Here is a 19,146-nt window from a genome sequence, read left to right on the forward strand (position 1 = left end):
ACATTTTCAATCTAGTGGCGCCGTGGCGCGCATGCGCGCGCCAGGTTGGGGACACCCCGGTCCCACGGTTCAGCGGGCCTTGTAGTCTGTCTCCGTGAGGGGAGGGGGCAAGCGCCGCAGGAGCCGGACCGGACGAGATGGTGGCGAGTGCACCATCCTGGGCTAGGCGCCAGTGGCACCGGCTCCAGCACCGATGCCACCCGGACAGGCGTCCCAGGCGCGCCTTTAATTAAGGACCTGGGTTTGGGGGAAAAGAGAAAATGCCGCCTGCGCTAGTCCGTGGGTAACTGGGACTTGGTGTGGTTTTCGCTTTGGCAGAGTAGGGGTTCCGTTTCCTAATTCCTGTGCGGGCCGGGTGGGCGGGGGCGGGCTGTTTTCCCTGGGCTATTAAAGGCAGAGGGGCGGTCTTTTCCCAGGGATATAGCTACGGACAGAGGAACGAAGGCACGGTGCGCTCTTCAAGTGGTAGCAGGAAGGCTATTGGCCCCACGCCCCTCCTGGACTGGGACGCTTCGGGTGAGGGATGCTCTGGTGGCCCGGATGAATTTTCTGAACGCTTTTTCTAGCTTTTCTTCCTCCTCGGGCTCCACCTGACTGGAGCGCTCGTGTGGTGCGCAGCCCCGGGTGCAAGTGGAGGGAGACGCGGAGAGGGGTTGCCCATGCTGAATCTCCCTGCGCGCCACCTGCGAGGGGCAGGCGCAGGCCAACATCAGGTCCCGCGCGGGGGTTGCCCCGGCAGGCGGCCGAGGCAGAAGGGGGACCTGCGTAGGAGCAGCTGTGATGGGGAGACTTGGCTGGCTGGGTGGGAGGAGACGGAGCAGACAAGACTTGAGAAAAGCAAAGTACCAGCATGCAGTTGTGGGGTAGTGGGGAGCGGGCAGGAAAGCATCCCGCTTTCTCCTTCACCGCTGACCTTTAGGTTCCTGGATAACTCGTGGGGGGGGTGCACGTGGAGGGGAAAAAAGCACTCCCCTCCCCCTTGGCTCTTCTCCCACCAACCCCGGAATGGAGGGGGAGGGAGGCGTGGGCTTGGCGCGTTTTTGTTTTTTTTTTTTTTTTTTTTTTTTGGTGCTTTGAATGGAGGACTCCGTTTCCCATGATGCTTTATTTCTTTCTCTCTAATCTCCGAGGAGGAGGCTGCAGCACGAGGACTAGAGCGCGTGGTGTGAGCAGCTGGAGCACACCTTGGGCGCCGGTGGCTCAGCTTCAACTGGAGCAGTAGGTAAGGGTGTGAGAGCAGCGGAAAGAGGCCAAAGGGATTCACCAAGGCCCATAGGGAAGGGGTTTTGTTTGTTCTCTTTTTACAATTTCAAAATGTTGAAGAGTGGCTGCCCATCTCGATGTACACCAGATGAACAGATAATTAAAGTAAGTTACTGACTGGAGAAGGTGCACTTTGACATATGCGAGGCTCGGTTTTGCCAAGTTGAGTCCAGTTTGGAGTATTTTTTTAATGGAGAACAAAAACGTTAAGTAGAAATTCAATTTAAGAAGAAAATTACTCTTTATATGTTAGCTTTAGTCTTCTATAGAAAATCAATTTTAGATTTAAGTGTAATTTTAATGAATCAGTTTGAAGAGTTTTATTTTAAAGACTAGAATTGGTTGTGTGAAGTACCATGATGAAAGTTCATCATTTAAGATTCCCTCACTAGTTAAATGTATTACAAATTCTGTGTCTTTGATTTTGTTTTAAACACGATTTAACCCATCATGGAAGAGGTATAGGAACCTTGTGGGCCCTTTTCAAATAGGGGCTCACTTCCTTGCTGCATGCTTTTAGGTAAAATAAGTGCTTGGAAATGGGAGAAGGTTTTCTTATGGATGATAATGATAATGACATGAAGGAAAGAAGAGCTAATCTGCCTTCTTGGGGTTTAATGGAGAAAATGGGTCCATAAATGTTTAAACAGAACAGGAGCCCTTTGAAATAGATCAAAACGTGACATCTCTAGGCCATCTGTGCATTATGTGAAGAGTGCAGAAGGCTGTTCCTTAAACCAGCTCTAAAATTTCTCTCATTTTCTATTAATGGGGTGGGGGCAGGGAAATATTCATTTAATCTAATAGTCAATTTTAATAGAGTCCTACCTCAAGAAGAGAATACTCACCCTGATTTTCACATGCATCTTCTTCTTATGACATCAGAGTGGACATAATGGGTCTGTGAATTTACTGGGATGCAGATATCAAGTTTTCGTAGAGAAAAGTCCAAAATCCGCTCATACTTAAGAATTTGACTTTTGAAATTGCCAGTGTTATTTGATTTCAACTCTGTGTAAATAATTGAGATTATTAATATTTATCAGGATTTGGGTGACACTCCAAAACCTAGGTTGGATTCTGTAAGCCAAAGGAAAGCATGTTTCAGGGATAATAACTAGTAGTTTACTTGTCCAGTATCTAATTTTTTGTTTTGTTTTGTTTTTAACTAGGTGAGTCTGACTATATCTGTGAGGATGAAAAAGAAGAGCTCGTGGAAGACAATTTTGCTACAGGAATAGGCCTTGGCCATGTAAAAGTGCTTACAGTGCAGGTAGCTTTTTGAGATCTACTGCAATGCAAGCACTTCTTACATTACCATGGTGATTTAATCAATGGCTACTGAGAACTGTAGTTTGTGCATAATTAAGTTGTTGATGCTTTTGAGCTGTTCTTCATAATGTGCCTCTTGTGTTAAGGTGCATCTAGTGCAGTTAGTGAAGCAGCTTAGAATCTACTGCCCTAAATGCCCCTTCTGGCACAGGCTGCCTAATATACAGCATTACAAAGTATTCCTTGAGTAACCATTTGAATAGGACAAGTTTCAAAGGTTTGTTTTTTGGTTTTAATTGTTTGTTGGGAGCAAATGTTGGGGACTGTGTGCAGTGTACAGTTGTTTACCAAGGATAAGATCCTAGTAGTACCAAAGTGCTCATAGTGCAGGTAGTTTTGCCATTATTCTACTGTAGTGTGGGCACTTCCAGTACTCTTGGATAACGAAATCTCTTGTTGATGGAGAGAATATACAAAGACACTGCTACTTACAATTAGTTTTGCAGGTTTGCATTTCAGCGTATACATGCATATATGGCTGTGCAAATCCATGCAAAACTGATTGTGATGATGTGTGCTGTCTACGGCTTTGTGACTGTCTTCACGCGCATCTCCAGCATTCACACCCATTCATCCATGGGTGGGGATTTGTTGCATTACTTGTGTTAATATATAAAGTATTGCACTTGTCCCGGCCTGTGGAAGAAAAGAGGATTTTATCGTCTTCTTTTGATTTTTGAAAGTTATAAGTTCTGAAATTTGGTAATTGTACAGTGACCTGTTTTGCTGTTGTCGGGTGGATCACGATGCAATTTTGATTAGTATAATAGGAGAAAAATTGCACGGTATCCATCTGTAAACCGCAGAACCTTTTTTCACAGCAGTCTATCAGTATAAAATAAGATGGTAAAATCCTTTCCCTGGTTACGGCTATTAAAAATGTTTTGAAATGTACTTGAATTTTTAAAGTGATAAAATTTAAAAAAATGAAATCATGTAGTGTTTTGACAGTTTGGTGAATGATCATATTGTTAGTAAGTGGACCTCAGATTTACAAAATAAATGGCATTTATGGATCTGAAAAGAAAACTGGACTCTTTTTTTTTTTTAAATGATTAACATTGGAGGATTTTTTAAATTTCATGGTGGGGAGGGGTCCTGAAGGAAGGCTCAGACATGACTGCATTCTAAATTTATATCTATAAAAAGTAAAGCACTAAGACACCTAATTTGGGGAATTTTGTTATGCTTACAAATATTTGGACAAAATGTGTTCATTTTGTTTTAAGTACACATGCTCAATCTCTCTGAGAGTGATGTACAGTTGTAAACCCATGGGATGCCTGTCCTTGAGGAACTGGGCCCACTTGATCTACCGTAAGAAAAGAGTAAACCTGTCAATCAAATTAGGTAAGGGCCACTGAAAGGGAGAGATACAGCCTTACTTTGGAGTCTAGTAAATGTTGGGCACCTGGACCATAGGCTTATTGTTAGGATTTGGGGTTCAGGGGTTCTGTAGTGTGATTAACTTTGAACAGAAATTAGCAATTTGAGAAGATCACAGGGTAGAAAAAGTTAATATTGACTAATAACAGTATAAAATTTATCCAGCCAGTTGTCACCTAGATAAGTTTGGATCTCTAGTGGTTCTTAAATATTAACTATTGTCAGAACACAGATAGTCACCACTACCTTCAGAGACTGATTCAATAGGACTAGATTGGGGGCCTGAGAATCTGCATTTTAATGTGTTCCTAGGTGATGCTCTTGCTGTGGCCAGGTCCTGAGACCACACTTTGAGAACCACTGCTCAAGAATGAAAGACCTCAGCTTCTAGGATAAACGGAGGAAGGTGTCTTAAATTTCAATTCATAAAATTGAAAGAAATCTAGGCAGTTCTTGGTACATTTCTGGTTCTGTGTTTCATATTTTAATGTTAATCTTTAAGACTAACTTCTTGTAGTAGTTTTACTGTTGGCCAACATGAGCATTTAGTTCTCATCAAAAAGTTACTGGCAAACTAAAGACATTATACATATGCCTTCTTTATTTCCTGCTGCCATGAGATTTCTGAATTTTCAAACCCTTTTACTTTTCCTTTATAACATGGGTCCAATTTAATCAGTAAGAGGAGCTCTTAATGAACTGTGCTTTTAGCCTTGAGCTAGTTGCCTAAGGCTTCCGCTTCCTCATTAGGGGAAATAGTGATAATGTTGGTATACCTCAAGGATATGTGGGTTAAGTCATTCTCTTTGGTGGTAGTGGTTGAGGGATGGATTTTAATTCTTAGTGATGAAGTGAAATCTTAATGAAAAGAGACTTTTGGTAATAAATTCTGTCTTCCAGTATTAAGTATGTGTGTGTGATTTTTTTCAAGTGACTAATGCTTGAGGCAATTATACAAGCATAAAGAACTCTACAGATATTTCCTGTGCTGTCTAATTCTTACTACTTTGTTGGTGCCTAATCATAGTTAAGTTTGATGTGGCAGCAAAACAAAGGATTCCCTCCTCTCTAATAAAGTAGCTCAGTAAAAGAGGGGATTAAAGCTTATTTGTTATAATCCTTAACACCACCAAACCTCCGCTTTAATAATACAAGTTTATTGTCTCTAGTGGTTCACTGGTGCTTTACCAAAGGTGGCTAGTATGCAGACAGTTATTGCAGTTTCCACTTTTAATGGGCATGTGTGGAGAGGCTGTGTTACTTAGGGGCAAGCTGCTCTGCCCTTTAGAGTCTCAATTCCTTCATCTAAAATCAGGGCTGACCTGGATGATCTTAGGGCCTCTGCTAGCTTCAAAAATTCTGATCTGTCCGTGTTAAAGTCAGATGTCTCAAATAATTCTAAAAGTTCTTCACATTTAAGTCATTTGTTTTGAATTTGGGGGAAAGGGGTAATTTAAGTAATTAGTTATGGACAAAATCAGTACTAAATGCATATACTATATATAGCTTACTAATTTCTAAAGAATTACAGAAGGTCCAGTTGAAGCACTACAAGTATAGGTTCTGCCTTTGATTCAGAGAATAGTTTAATATCCCATTGTTTTTCAAGGTCATCAGTATTGCTATTAATTTTTCCTGGACAGAAGAGTCCATGTGGCATAGGTTTTATTAGCCCAAACATATGTTGATCCCTGAACATATTGACTTCAATGTTGCTTTTTTGGCAATCCTCATTTATATTAACTACCAAACAAGGGACAAATAGCAAAATGGGTGAAGCTACTGTATGAAATTTTAGCTGAAAGAATTCTTACTTAGAAATCACAGTTCAGCTTTATTCTTTAGTAATTGAGGAAACAGAAACCCAGGAAGAAGTGACTTGCCAGAGGTTTTGATAAATGAGCAATTATGGGCCAATAGATGAGTGTCATGCTAAATGTTTGAATGCAAGGAGGAAGACACATATGGAGCTGGGAATGGAGTGTGGCTGGGCCAGGAAGTACTTCTGAGGTGCAGTGTCAGGGTAAGTGGATTGAGGGAAGTCAAGGCAGGCAAAAAGGTCAGTGAAGAGTCTTGGAGGCATAGTTGTTTATGCAAAAAGTGAGAGAAGAAAGAGAGCAGATCGAGACTCTTCCAAAGAACTGTACTTGGTTCAGAATGTCTGGTGTATGGGAGGGATAGGTAGGTTAGAGCCAGGTCATGGAACCTTGTTCCAACTGGAAATAGAAGTCACTTAAGAGTTTTAAGCAGAGAAGTTACAACTCAAATTGGCCCTTTTAATAAGACCACTCTGACAACAGTGTAGAGGCTGGCTTGGAGAGCCCTGGGCCTGAAGCCAGCTACAAGGCTATTTAACAGATGGGAGATGAGGATTTGAAATAGGACAGAGGCAGAGGGAATAGAGGTAGAGGCAGTTTTTGCGTACAAATACGTGGGTATATTTTAAACTATCTCAAAGGGATGGTTTCCAAACTTCATGATGATTCTAATGTTCATCTATAAGAATAGACAGGGAAGAGTGGTCAAGAAAATAGAAAAAAAATCATGATGTGGAACTTGAATGAACAGGTATTAAAACCTATTCTAAAGCAGCATTTTAAAAATGACATGAGTACAGAAATAGATGCCTATTGCTGAGATTCCTATTCTGTTCTACGGATCTAAGTATAAGTATTCAGATGGTTATTAAGGTGTTATTTCAAATTGGTAAAGAAAAGATAGAGTAGTCAATAAATGTTGCTGGTATAATTGGTTAACTATTTCAAAAAACCTAAAACAAAACAATAGCTAAAGTTCTCTATCAGCTCACACATCAAATAAATTCCAGATGGATGTAAAAAATGAAAGTGCATAATATATTATTCTCTACTTTCCTTTGCATTTAAAATTTTCATAATAAAAGTTAAATTATAAAATACTAAGGAGAAAATAAGGTGAATATATGACCATAAGATTGGGAAAAACTATTCCAAACATAACACTGATGACAGAAACCACTAAAAATAAGATGAATTTGAACAGGAAAATGTCACATCAAAAACCATCTTAAAATTAAAAAACAAAAGACAACCTCAAAAATTATGGTATTTAGCACAGTACATAGGAACAGTAAGTTTCCTTCCTTCCTCCGCCTAAAAATGTTTATTGAGCATCTATTATGTACCAGGCATCCATTTAATGCTAGGGAACAAAAATGCATGCTCTCAATGATCTAGCAAGAGGAGAAATAATAAACTAAATATTTAGTATGTTAGATGGTAAGCGCTATGCCAAAAAACAAGTGTATTAGTTTGCGAGGGTTACTATAACAAACTAGGTGGCTTAAAACAACAGAAATTTATTTTCTCTTAGTTCTGGATGGGAGGAGTCCAAAATCAAGGTTTTGGCAGGCCCTGCAAAGGCTCTAGGTGATGATGCTTCATTGACTCATCAGAGCTTCTGTTGGTTGCTAGCAATCCTTGGCATGCCTTGGTTTGTAGACTCATCACTCCAATCTCTGCCTCTGTCAGTACACAATACTCTTCCTGCGTGTTTCCATGTGTCTCTCTGTCTTTCCTCTTATAAGGACACCAATCATTGGGTTTAGGGTCTGTCTTAGCCCAGTGTGACCTCATCTCAACATGATTATGTCTGCAAAGATCCTATTCCCAAATAAAGTCACATTTACACGTATAGGGGTTAGGACTTGAACATAGCTTTTGAAGGGATACAATTCAACCCAGTATAGCAAGATAGGGAAATAGTGCTGGGTTGATTGCTATGTTAAAATACAATGATTAGGGGAGTTCTCACTGTTGAAGTGACAATTGAGTAGAGAAGAGGAGGTCATGAGGCAATGAGCTATGTATGTGGATATGAAAAGAATAGCACAGTAATTAGTCTTAATCTACAAAGAAACATAATAATAGCTAACATTGTTTGACCACTTTCTGTTTTCGACATTGCAATAATAAATGCTTTACATGCACTATTTCATAATTTTCACAATCCTATAAAATAGTAATATTTTATAAGACAAATCTATTATTAGTTCCATTTTAGAGATGAAAAAACTGAATCTCAGAGAGGTCAAGTAATTTTCCAAGTTTGCACATCTAGTAAGCCAAGAATCAAGTCCATATTCCTTGTCTCCAGAGTCAAAGCCAATATAATAATGAATATAAAAGAAAAAAATTAAGTAATAACTTAAAAGTTCATATTCAGTATTAATGTCAATTAATAAAACAGATTTTTTTCCACATGTCAACTTTATCATGGTCAAAAAGATTGGGGATAAGACTGCATACAGTAAAACTCCATTTATATGTTATTCTAGAGTAGATTAATCTCTGGTAGCAAAAAAATACAACAGTGGTTGCCTCTTAGAAAGGTAGGAGTGTCCAAATTGTGAAGGGGTGTAGGAGAACTTTCTGGGGCGATGGAAATATTCTGTACCTTGACAGGGGTTTGGGTTACATGGGGTATATACATTTGTCAAAACTCATCAAAGGGTACACTTAGTATTTGTGTATTTGACTATACATTAATTTTACTTAAAAATCAAACAAAATATTTAACTGGTTAAGGCTAAGCATGCTAAACCATTTAAGGATAAAATTAAGTGGTGCAGTTACTTATTTTGAAATGCATAAAAATTAAGATGGACTGATGGGTGGATAGATTGATGGATAGATATGTGCTAAAGTCAATATAGCAAACTTATTAACAGTAGTAGAACTTAAGTGATAGGGATATGTGTGTTAACTGTACAATTTTCTTGCTTTGCTTTTCGGGAATTTTTATAATGAAATATTGAGATAAAAACATGATTGGAAAAGGGAAGAATATAGATAATTATAATAATGACCAACATTTACTGAGTGCTTATTATGTGCCGGGAATTGTGTTAGTGCTTAACTGCAATATTTTTTTAATACTCACAACAATGTATGGAGTAAGAAATTCTATTATCTCTATCTCACAGATCAAGAAATTGAAGCCCATAAAAGTTAAGTTACTTGCCCAAGGGGACACAGTTCACCAGTAGCTGAGCCAGGCTATGAATCCAGCCTGATTCTAGTGTCCAGGTTATATATGAAATCAGTAAGTGGGGTAATCTTTCTGATAGTTCATCTAATCAGAATGTGGCAGCACCTGGAGAAATCTTAACTCCAAAGCGCACACACTTTATTCCTATTCTTTTCAGTCTTTCTGGAATGGCTCCCAAATTTCTGGCAAGCACAGCTAAAATACAGAGGAAGACCAGGTGGTGTTGGTAGGTAGAGGGCTGTGGGAAGTGATGCAGGACGGTGGAGGTGATGAAGAGAAATGACGGGTTTGCTTTTGTACGTGCAGGTTTGAGAGGTCATTGAACATCAAGGGAGAGATTGGCACAACAGATACTAGAGCCAAGGGCACAGATCTGTTTCTGGGTGGCCGTTTGAGACCTTGGCAGTGAGAACAGCAGAGATTGCCCAGGACAGGACCTCATTTAAAGGGTTAAGGAGAGGAATACCCAAAGATGGTGGGCATAGGCAGACATGGCTTGCCTCTTGGCACAACCGCAGCAAAGTTACAGTGAAAAGTATAGAACAACCATCAGTCAGAGCCATCAGATATCAAGTGGAATGGAAGTCTGACAACTACAAAATTGAAATGAATGGAACTCTGACAACTAAGGAATTAAGCCACATCCATTCAGACTGTAGGAGGGATGCAGATGCAGAATAAGCTTGCCCTACACCCATGTGTGGTGGATAAAAAGTTGGAAGGGATATCTAAGGTGCAAGGAGTATCAGCCCCATACCAGGCCCCCCAACCCAGGGTTCTAGTGCCAGGAAGATAAGTCCCCACAATCTCTGGCTGCAAAAACCAGTGAAGGTAGAGTCAGTGGAAGAAACTGCTGGAGCCCCAAACAGTTCCTCTCAAAGAACCCACACCTGGACTCACCTACTCAGACCCACTACCCCTGAGCTATAGCACTGGGATAGCAGCTTGAAAGGCCCCAGTGGGTATACAGGGAGAAACTGAATTGTCTTGCATCAAGGCCAGCAGAGGCCATTGTCTTTTCTAAATCCTCCCCTCAAAGAGCCAGCAAACTGGTGCCATATCTGAGACCCCATCAACCTGGCTAACACTGTTTGACCCACCTTGGAGATGCCCAACTTACGGACCCACCCAAGCTACTTTTCCATATAAATGGCTGGTCTTGGCTCATGCTTCACAATTTCCTAAATCCTATCAAATAAGCAACAGCTGGCTTCACTGAGCCCCAGGCCTGGCACAACCTTCAGCCAGCTTAGGTTCAACAGCTTGGCTTCACCTGGGAATCTCTAAGTCCAACACAAGTAGCAGCCATCTCAGATTGTTTTATAGCTTAGGCAGGGTGCTCTGGGCAAAACACAGATGGGGGCTCATCTTGGCCTGCATCACCTGGGAAACTGCAGAGCTGGCACACCCAGCTGACAGCTACAGACCACGTTGGAGCACCACCACCCTGCCCCTGCACAGCAGATCCTCCACAGAGGGCGGGGGTTGGTGATCAGTGGTCACAGCCAGTCCTTGCAGCTGACTGGACTGGGTAAATCCCTCCCATTGAACTGTCAACAGCAAGGCTCAACAACAAGAGGAGGTTGTGCTAAGCCCACATGAAGGGTCCACCTCAAGTACCCAGCTTGGGTGATAGGGGAGGCTGTGCCACTGGACCCTACAGGACACCTACTACATTAGGCCATTGTTTCCAAGACGGAGAGTCAAAGTAGCTCTACCTAGTACATAGAAACACACACAGGGAGGCTGCCAAATGAGAAGGCAAAGAAAGATGGCCCAAATGAAAGAACAGATCAAAGCCCCAGAAAAAGAACTAAGCAAAATGGAGATAACGAATCTATCAGAAGCAGAGTTCAAGGCACTAATGATCAGTATGCTCAGAGAACATGTTGAGTACAGCAAAAGCATAAAATAAGAAATAAAGTCTATAATAAGTGAAATAAAGAAAAATATACAGGGAACCAACAGTGATGGGAAGGAAGTTGTGGTCAAATCAATGATTTGGGACAGAAGGAAGAAATAAACTTTCAGCCAGAACAGAACGAAGGAATAAGAATTAAAAAAGAAAAGAGAAGAAAGGGAAAGAAAAGAAGAAAAACCAACAAAGAAGAGAGTATAAGAAGACTCTGGAACGTTTCTGAAGACTCTGGAACGTGTGAATCATAGGGATGCCAGAAGGATAAGAAGAAGAGCAAGTAATTGAAAATGTATTTGAAAAAATAATGAAAGAAAACTTCCCTACTTTGGTGAAGGAAATAGACATAGAAGACCAGGAAGCACAGAGAGTCCCAAACAAGTTGGACCTAAAGAGGAACACACCAAGACACATCATAATTAAAATGCCAAAGGTTCAAGATAAAGAGAGAATCTTAAAAGCAGCAAGACAAAAGAAGACAGTTACCTACAAAGGAGTTCCAATAAGACTACCAGCTGACTTCTCAAAAGAAACTTTGCAGGTAAGAAGGGGATGGCAAGAAGTATTCAAAGTGATGAAAAGCAGGGACCTACAACCAAGATTACTCTTTCCAGACGAGCTATCATTTAGAATGGAAAGGCAGATAAAGTGCTTCCTAGACAAGGTAAGCCAGAGAAGTTCATCATCACCAAGCCATTACTATATGAAACGTTAAAAGGCCTTATTTAAGAAAAAGAAGATCAAAATATGAACATTAAAATGACAACAAACTCACAACTATCAACAACTGATTCTAAAAAGCAAAAATAAAACCAAACTAAGCAAACAACCAGAACAGGAACAGAATCATAGATATAGAGATCATATGGAGGATTATCACTTGGGAGCAGGAAAAGGGAGAATGGGGGAAAAGGTATAAGGATTAAGAAGCATAATTGGTAGCTACAAAATAAAGGAATATTAATAGTATAGGAAAGGGAGAAACCAAAGAACTTATATGCACGACCCATGGGCATGAACTAAGTGGGGGGGATTGCTGGAAGGAAGGGGGGTACCTGGTGGAGGAGGGCAAAGGGGGAAAATTGGGACAACTGTAATAGCATAATCAATAAAATACTCTTTAAAAAATAAATGGTTAATGAATAAACAGTATTTAGCGAAGCTGAGGGTAGAAGAAAACATGGAAAAAAGTGGTGTCCCAGAGCTCAGCATTTGTTAAGTACAGTATCCCAATTTCATGTCATTTTCACTTAAGAATATCTAGTCTTGTATTGGAAGATGCCTGAATATTTCTATACCTAAACAGTTTTATGTAGCCTACCTTCCATAGGAAAGTATGAGAACATCTCATGTAATATTCACCATCTCTAATATATTTGACAAGACATGAAAAGCAAGTTCGCTTTGGGAATCATAAAATTGTTTTTGTTCATGGTGAAGAGGAAGCTCTTCCATATTCCAGTAATTCATCTTGTCATACAAGATTTTTTTGCAGAGCAGGGGAGAGCAACAGGGGGGAAATGGGACAACTATAATAGAACAACAATAAAAAAAATTGAGAAAAAAATTTTTTTTCAGCCCTAGATTACTTTGACTATATATTGGAACACTTCTAATATTTTAGGAGAATCAAGTTGCCAAATTGCATATATTTTACAATTACTCTCATTCTTTAGTTTCTTTGAGTGATTTATGTAAAATTGTGGTTAAAAGGACAATCCATTTAAACACTATTATGTATGTTGGAAGTCTGGGATGGTTTCTCAACTAAGTTATCAGAAGCAGTAATAATTACTATCTATAATATTGGTTTTTAAAGTACTGTATATTAAATTTGATTTCAGTATACTCATTCGACAAAGGCTTGCTTTGGCCACCAAACCATGGATATTACTAGATCTATTTTGAGGAGCTCCTGAAAAGCATTGTATTGGGAAATGGCTGTTGCATCCATTGCTTCTAATTTGTTTCACACACACCCACGATTTTTTATATTGAGTAATCCAAAAATAACCATAGATCAGCTTAATGCATAAGTATGTTATTCTAATTTTGAAAGAGCTCTTAAATTTTAGGGTGAGAACTGACTGTATTGAATATATTTGGAAATGAGAATAACTGTTTGAATGTAAAAACGTATCTTCAATAAGTTTTTTGAGGACAAAAAGTTCATAATGACCCCAGGATTTTAGGTGCTGACTTATGTTACACCATGGTTGATTCAGACAAAATTCCAGTTAGAAATTTATAATCTTTAATATTAATAATTGAAAACAGTGTTTGAATAAATAGCAGTTCTTTAACATGAAAACATCTTAAATCATAAGCCAAAGATACTGTTTTTGCTTTATCAAATTGAGCAGCTTTCACTTCCTTTCTTCTTGGCCCAACAGTGTGATCCTCACTATTTCAGACTATTTCTGAAACATGGCTTAAACTTTTACTTGTAGGTATATTATTAACAATAAGTACTTTTAAAAAGTTTGACTACCTTACTGTTCTCTCTCTCTCTCTCTCTCTCTCTCTCTCTCTCTCTCTCGGTGTGTGTGTGTGTGTGTGTGTGTGTGTGTGTGTGTGTGTTACTTTGTTTTTAAAGTGTTGTCAGATGAGGTTCCACCAAATGACCTTAAGGATTGGTCTATCATATGATAATCTATGTTAGTTCTTAGTACAGATTCTTAAATCATTGCCCCAGGCAACCACTGGTCTAAGCAGGAAAATAGTGGCAGAGGAGTCCATAGCCTTGAATTCTGGTCTGAGCTTGCTAGCAACTTTGCTATGTGACCTTGGGTGTAAAAATTAAACGCTGCTAGACCCTCACCTGTAGGTAGGGAGAAACACAGCATACTTTCCATAACACAGGTTAATTTCCCTGTTCCACCTAAAGGAGAAATCAAGGTGCCAGTTCGTTGAGCACTACAAGGATCCATGAGTGGGTATAACACATAACTTTTTGCTGAAGGTTAAGTCAGTGATAGGGAAATTCAGCTGGCACCAATTTGGAAAATCACAGGACATTAATTTGCTGCTTTGCTAGCTGAGTATTTTAGGGAAAGGCTTATTCAGATTTCCTGATGGGGAGACCTTAAATGGTAGACATCTAGGTTCAATCTTAAAGTGTAAGCACATACTCTTTTTGCTAATTTTAGAGTGACTTGATTTATCCACTAAATTCCTGACTTATTGAACTGATTAAATAGATAAATAGCTGCCAAGGCAGATTGTGTGAACTTAAGCAGTTTTCAGGGTGGAGAACACTGACTGCTCAAGCTAGAAGGGAAGGGAATAAATATTCATTATGTGCTTCATGTTTTACACATAGCATCTTCTCAGATCATCACAGGGATTCTGGGAGGTAGGAGTTATGCCCATAGTGGCTCAGAATAGTTATATATTGTAATTTTTAAACTTACTGTAATTTATCCAAGACCACACATTTAGTAAAATAATAAATTGACTTAAATACTACTTTAGGGAAACCTTATTTGAATACTGTGGAAAGTAGTTCTCCCCACCTTATCCCCATATACCACTTCTATCGTAGTGTTTACTGTGTGACACCTATCCCAGTTTATGATTATTTATTTGTTTGCTTGTCTTTTGCTTGCTTCACCAACTAGAATATAAGCTTCGCAAGGGCAGGGACTATCTCAATAGCAGCCTTGTTCACCACTGTGTCTTCAGTGCCCAACCCGGTGACTAGGCATAATGAATACTCATTAAATATCCCTTTAGTGAATGAATGAATAAAAAGCTTATCTTATACAAACTTTTTTCTTTCCACTAAATGATATTGACTTACATCTTTATAGATAGAAAAGCTGAGATTTTGAATTGTTAAATTACTTTCCCAGGAGGCCTGATTTAGGTCAGACCACAAAGGTTGGTCATGGTCCAAAGACATGTAATTATGATGACTCACACTGGCCCCAAGTTGCTTGTACTTTGGTTTACTATAGAACCATCAAGTAAACAGCACAAAAGATTTGGACATCAAGAATATAAATGGGGGAATGGGTGCAGTACCCATTGACTCACTAGTTCCTTGCCAAGTTCTGGTTGTCAAGACAGTCCTCAAATGCTGAGAAACCTAACAGGTGGGAAGAAAGCTGACAGGTGGGTAGAGCCCTGCAGCCAGGCTACAACTTTCTATAATACTCTGATGGGAGTGGCCATTTGCTTCCTCAAGGGGTTATCTACTACAGCAAGCAATTTTCTGCTACACTGTAATGCCATGCTGAGGTCTTCTATTTCTCACTGGGTTACCGGGCTTCCCAAATATCACAACTAGTTAGTGGCAGAGCAACTTCGGGTCTCATGGGTGAAAGTTAGGTTCACTTTATAATGCATACTGGTGTAGTTTGCTATTACTGCCCAACACAGTAGAATATGTTGTGATAACTGTCTTGGAAATATCCATATACAAGAATGAGACAGTCAGGTTGTGAACCTGCAAGAGTCAGGTCAAAATCATGAGGTTATGATCCAGAAATGTTGTACAGTGAAGGAAATTGTGTGTCCTTTGCTAATTTACTTAACCTCTTGTGATTCAGTCTCCTTATCTATAAAATGAAGATAAAACGTGTTTTATAAAGATTGAGTTAATATATGTAAATCACTTAGAACAATGTCTGACACATAGTAAGTGACACATTAGGGCTTGTTAAATAAGATACATGCAAATACAAATATAATAAGGCACAGATGAAGAGAGTTTTCAATAGGACGCTTGACCCATTTTAGTGCCTTCATCTTTGGGGTGCTTAATTGTCAACTGGGATTTTTTCCCTCAATGGGAATGTATCTCTGATTTTATAATTTTTGTCATGAGTTTCCAAAATTAACTTTATAGAAGCATACTGTGTAGTCAGCTTTATTAAGACAAAGACATTTCTACCATCTCTCACACTGGAAAAATTCAAAGAAGTCCAGAGGTTAAATACCAGAACATCTTGAGTGAAAACAGCGGACAGCTAGAATGATGTGTTTCAATAGGTGTTTTATGATTGGAACTCATTATGCTACATGAATATGTGAAATAATACCCTGCACTTATATGACACTTTTTACTTTCCCTTCAAAGTACTTCTATGCCTACTATTTCATTTGTTCTAATAAGACTTGTGTGTGGTAAGGAGAGCAAATATTCTCATTTAACACAAGAAGAAACTGAACCCAAAGAGGTTAAATTTATTCAGACAATATTAATTGAGCCTTTACAAACTGTGAGGCATTTGTGATACAAAGATGGATAAAACACAGTGCCTGCCTTTAAATTGACTACTTAAATAGAGTATGGTAAATTCTATAGAGTAGTGCACAAGGTATAGGAGGGGCACAGTGATAATTGTGTGTGTGTGTGTGTGTAAGGGAGAATCAAGGAAGGTTGCTCAGAGGAGCTCCTTGGGTTGCGTTACAAACAGTGGTGTGCTGGTAAATACTCAACAATGGGCTCTCTAAGGAAAACCAAGCCTTTACATGTGGCACTTGCTGAATTCTGTGATGTAAATGCTCCCACCATGGCTAACTTCAGGCTATCCAATGTGAAGTCATTGAATCTAGAGTTTGGAAGAGAGGTACAGAAACACATCATTATATAACATTTCCACTCCACAGATATAATGGACACAGAAAGCATGAAAAAAAAATAGAAATAGTAAAATTGTGGTAAAATAATTAGGAAATAATGAGTTTTGAGCATTTATCACCTTTGCCTTTTAATATAGCTAATTTAACTTGACGTTTAATTCAATTTTTAACAGTGGCTGTGTTTAACAACGGGTTCACAAAATTTGTGTTTAACAACCAGCTCTCATGAACCTGTGACCTGCATCCAGTACACCACTGACAAAGAAGGAATTGCCAAGTAAGTAAGTGGAAGGACATTCCAGGTAGAGGGAACCAGATGCGTCAAGGCAGCAAGACATATGCATTTAGGAAACAGCACATGATTTGGTGAGTTTTCTTTTAGATTTACAGTGATGCTAATGAATTTTTAACTTCAGGGTTCCTCACTTGTGGAGCCTCTTCCCCCAAAGAGCCTCTTACCATATATTGTATTTGTAATTATGTATTATTTTTCTTAAAGAGGGCTTATTCAATGGTATAAACTTCAGACACCAAAAATGTTTGTCAGCCCCTAAGTGTCCTATTTAAGAAAGAGCAGAGCAAAAGATGAAGTTGTTGAGGATAATGGAGAATCTTTTATGTCATACAAAGAAATGGACTTTATCCTATAGGTACTAAGGGAAGTGATCTGATCAGAGGTGTGCTTTCCCAGCATCATATTAGTGGTGAAGAGTTAAATAAATCAAATCTGAGAGCCACTGTACCATAGGTAAAATGAAGTATATCTCTTTTACTTTAACAGGGTAGAGAGAGGATCAGAGAAGTACAAATATTCTTGTTCTACAGTACTCTCATGGTTATATGAGAGAAACAGAAAATAAAGTGAATGGTTAAAACAGAGTAGTAAGTGACATGATAGGAAAGACATGAGAACATCTGGAAGCAGAGTCAGGTGAGAAGGTGTAAGTGAAGAAAATCTTAGAAAATGACTTGAGCTTTCTCTCTAAAGATAAGAAGTAGTAAGTCAAGTGAATAAGGAAGTGAAGGGCTTCTTGAGAGAGAGTATCATGGGCAAGGATACCCAGGATTCTGGGAATTTCAGCTAAGTTGAAATCACAAAGGTGAGGGTTTTGTAGGAGGCAGAGTAGAATAGAGGTAAGCAAGGGAGAGATTACAAAGGCCTTGACATTAATGCCACCAAGCTCAATGAGATTTGCGAACGTTTATGGAGCTCCCATCTTTAACTGTATCCTGGGTGATAAGCAGAGGAAGGACTTGGCTAGATTTGTGTTTGGATAGATCACTTTGTCTTCTGACTAGAAGGTGGAGAATGGGGCAAGAGTAGAAGGAGTGAGATCAATTAGGAGTTTACAACTGTATCCTAACTGAGAGATGATGCTGGCCTGGACTAAGAGAGAGAATTTGATAAGTTTGAAAGATATTTAGTGGGGAGAAGGTTAGGATTTGGTGATAAGGCAAATACATAAGTACAGAAATAGTCAAGAATGATTACACTTGGACTTCCAGCTAAGATGGAGACCTAGACAGACACGCTGGGTCTTCCTCCACAACTAAGAAGGAATACAACTACCTCAAAACTAGAGACAACCAGGAGTTCCAGAAAATCAAGGTGCATGGAAGTCCAATAAGCAAATATATAAAGAAGAAATACTCATCCAGACAGGTAGGAGGGGCGGAGCCGGGGCAGAGAGGACACAGTGTGGTGGCGGCAGCAGATACGGCAGTGGCAGGTCGGCTGAAAGCACAGTCACACATTTTAAAAAGTGGGAAGGGATACCTGGGGAGGGTTCCCAGCTCCTGATCAGACCACACAGCTCACAGTCCCAGCCCAAGGGAAAATTAAGCCTCATTGCTTCTGACTGTGCAAACCAGTGGATGTTGAGGTGGAGAAAGAAACTGCCAGTCTCTCAGCAGAGTCTGTTTGTTTAAAGAGCCCCCATGGTCCTAGAATGTCCACAGACCCACCCACTCTGGGAACGCCGGCCAGGGCAACAGCTAGAGAGGCTCGAGTCCCATACGGAAGTGCGAGAAGTCCCTGGAAAAGGGACAAGTGCTGAGCAAGTGGCATTGTTCCTTCTCAGACCCCTCCCCCCCACACAGCACCACACCGTGGTGAAATGGGTTGCCCTGTACTGAGGAATACCTAAGGCTCTGCCCCTTACAAGATAACAGGAGCAACAGTTCTACCTGGGACATGGAGGCAAATAAACACAGGAGCCTGTCAAGGTGAGGAGACAGAGAAGTATGGCCCAAAAGTGGGAATGGATCAAGGTTCCAGTGGGAGAACTAAGTGATGAGGAGAAAGCCAACCTAACAAATGAGGAGATAGCCAACCTAACAGATGCAGAATTTAAAACACTGGTTATAAAGATGCTCACAGGCCTGACAGATATGCTTGAGTACAGCAAACGCATAAGGGAAGAAGTGAAGGCTATGCTAAGTGAAACAAAGGGAAATCCACACAAAACCAATGGTAAAGGGACAACTTTGAACATGCCAACATCCAAATCATAGGAGTGCCAGAGGAAGAAGAGAAAGAGCAAGAAATTGAAAGTTTATGTGAAAAAATAATAAAGAAAAACTTCCCTAATTTGGCGAAAGAAATAGACATACAAGTCTAGGAAGTACAGAGA

General features: G+C 39.7%; 1 pseudogene; it reads left to right on the forward strand.

Annotated features, from left to right (window-relative positions):
• The first annotated feature begins 850 nt into the window (after positions 1–850).
• LOC149990691 (large ribosomal subunit protein eL22 pseudogene) overlaps positions 851–19,146 on the forward strand; it is a 36,586-nt pseudogene continuing 18,290 nt past the window's right edge.

This window comes from Furipterus horrens, unplaced genomic scaffold (assembly GCF_987537825.1).
Source record: "Furipterus horrens unplaced genomic scaffold, mFurHor1.1.pri manual_scaffold_17, whole genome shotgun sequence".
Classification (NCBI taxonomy): domain Eukaryota; kingdom Metazoa; phylum Chordata; class Mammalia; order Chiroptera; family Furipteridae; genus Furipterus; species Furipterus horrens.